The sequence below is a fragment of the Trichosurus vulpecula genome, chromosome 2, assembly GCF_011100635.1.
Source record: "Trichosurus vulpecula isolate mTriVul1 chromosome 2, mTriVul1.pri, whole genome shotgun sequence".
Lineage (NCBI taxonomy): Eukaryota > Metazoa > Chordata > Mammalia > Diprotodontia > Phalangeridae > Trichosurus > Trichosurus vulpecula.
In genome coordinates, this window is record NC_050574.1 from 86,341,204 (window position 1) to 86,344,153 (window position 2,950).

The 2,950-nt window shown below is 40.3% G+C and overlaps 1 pseudogene; it reads right to left on the reverse strand.

Annotated features, from left to right (window-relative positions):
- Positions 1-1,680: 1,680 nt before the first annotated feature.
- On the reverse strand, positions 1,681-2,649 carry LOC118836605 (annotated as a pseudogene).
- Between the last annotated feature and the right edge of the window lie 301 nt (positions 2,650-2,950).

Sequence of the window (2,950 nt, forward strand, 5' to 3'; positions counted from 1 at the left end):
GAGGAGCAGCACTGGGGTGGCAGAGCTTGTGATGGCAGTGAAAAGGGAATCCTCTTCATGATTCCAAGGCATAAAAGAGTACTTGTGGTCACTCACAGACCAGAGCACAGGCTAAGAGAGGAATAAACACCTCTCCTTTGATCATACCACCTTAGAAGAACTGAAAATTTACAGGTGCCTAAAAGAATCTCTGACAACAGTTACAACAAAACCCCTGAAACTTGGAGCAGAGCACTCTCCACACTGGAAGCAGAGTCCTACCTTGACAAAGAGTTCAAAAGTCAAGTAATTGCCTGGGAGAATAAGCAGAGTAAAAAAATCAGACTATAGACTCTTACTTTGGTGACAAAGAAGATCAAAACACACAACCAGAAGACAACAAAGAAAAGCTCCTACATCCAAAGCCTCCAAGAAAAAATGTGAATTGGTTGCAGGCCATGGAAGAGCTCAAAAAGGATTTAGAAAATCAGGTAAGAGACATAAAGGAAAAATTGGGAAGAGAAATGAGAGTGATGCGAAAAAATCTTAAAAAATGAGTTAACAGCTTGCTAAAGGAGACCCCCAAAATACTGAAGAAAATAACACCTTAAAAATAGACTAACCTAAATGGCAAAAGTGGTCCAAAAAGCCAATGAGGAGAACAATGCCTTCAAAAGCAGAATTGGCCAAATGGAAAAGGAGGTCCAAAAGCTCACTGAAGAAAATAGTTCCTTAAAAATTAGAATGGAGCAAATGCAAGCTAATGACTTTATGAGGAATTAAGAAATTATAAAATAGAACCAAAAGAATGTAGACAGAGGGCACAGGGTTATTTGAATATGAAGCTATGATATTTAAAAAAAATAAAAATAAGGGGTGAGAGAGGACTATATTAGGAGGAGAAAGGAAGAGATAGAATAGGGTAAATTATCTCACATAAAAGAGGCAATAAAAAGCTGTTACAATGGAGGGGGAGAAGGGGGAGGTAAAAGAGAATGAGTCAACCTTACTCTCATGGGGTTTGGCTTAAGGAGGGAATAACATACACACTCAGTTGGGTATTTTATCCTACAGGAAAGTGGGGGATAAGGGGGTGATAGAAAAGAGGGCAGATTGGGGGGAGGGGGTAGTCAGAAGCAAGTACTTTTGAAAAGGAACAAGGTGAAAGGAGAAAATTGAATAAATGGGGGACTGCGAGTTAGGATGGAGGGAAATATAGTTAGTGTTTCACAATATGACTATTATGGAAATGTTTTGTATAACTACATATGTAAAACCTGTATTGAATTGCTTGCCTTCTCAGTGAGGGTGGGTGAGGAGGGAAGAAGGTAGAGAATCTGCTACTCAAAGTTTTAAAACAGATGTTAAAAATTGTTTTTACATGCAACTGGGAAATAAGATATACATGCAATGGGTTATAAAAATCTATCTTTCCTTACAAGAAAGTAAGGGGAAAGGGGATAAGGGGGGCGGTGATAGAAGGGAGGGCAAAGAATGTTTTGTTTTTCTTTGTACCTACAGTAATTAACATAATGATTTGGTACAAAGAGAGCAATTAGTAAATGCTTATTGATTGATTATTGAATCCCACCATTCTCAGTAGAAATAATACAAGAAGATATGTGAGAAAAAATAATAAAAAGTTTATTCTTAACAGTCTCAATTGTCTTTATAGGAATGGATATCTCTCCTCCCTTATCTTTAGCATGTATGGTCCTCAAACTGCACAGTAATCTTTTTCTGGGCAAATATCTGGAAAAATCTTCCTTTGGATCTCCCTGGTATTCACAGTGTAGACTATGGGATTTAGCACATAGGGAACAAGAAGGTAGGCATTGGCTATGAAGGCATGAGGCAGAGGGGATAAATGCTTCCCAAAATGATGAATAACAGAAAAACCAATGAGTGGCACATAGAAGATAAATACAGCACAGATATGGGAAACACAAGTTTGAGTGCTTTTAGTCAGCCATCTCCAGAGGCAATGTCAATACTGTGCATAGGATAAATGCATAGGAAAGGAAGATAGTGAATCTGAACCTTTAGTGAAATTAACACCAATAAGTCCATAAAGGCTACTGACATGCATGCTGGCACAGACAAGGCACTTGACATCCTGGAGACAAGAGGAATGGGACAGGACCGTGGTACAGTAGAAGGGGAGCCACTTGATGAGAAAAGGCACAGGAAACACCACAGAGACAGCTCATGTGAGCATGGCTGCTCCATTCTACAACCTACACCACTGGCAAAGATGGTGCCATACTTCAACAGGTTCTATATGGCTATAACTAGGTCAAAGGCCATGGCCACCAGCACTCTAGACTCGGTCACTGAGAAAGTGTGAATGAAGTACATCTGGACCATCTAAGTGTCAAAGGCGATAACTCTATAGTTAAACCAGAATATTCCTCGCAAGAAGGACAGACTGCAGAGGGCCAAGCCGAGGTCTGCCAGTGCCAACAAGCACAGGAAGTAGTACATGGGGATGTTCAGGGATGATTCAAATTTGATGGTAAAGATAGAGATGATGATGCCATTACCCAAGGTAGCAATGATATAAATGAAACCCAGTGGGAACACTATCCAATAATGCTCTCTCTCTAGTCCAGGGACTCCTGTTAGGACAAAGTAGAAATACTGGAAGTGGGAATAATTGGTGGCTGACATGGGCAGGGTCAGTAAAGAGTAAGTTCTTGGACAGTTAGGTGGCACAGTCAATAGAGAGTCAGGCCTAGAGTCAGAAAGACTCATTTGCCTGAGTTCAAATCCTGACTCGAACACTAGCTGTGTGACCCTGGGCAAGTCACTTAGCTCTGTTTGCTTCAGTTTCCCATTTGTAAAATAAGCTGGAGAAGGAAATGGAAAACCACTCTAGGATCTTTGACAAGAAAACCACAAATGGGGTCACAAAGAGTTGGATATTTCTGAAAAATGACTCAACAACAACAACCTGGAATGTACTTAACGG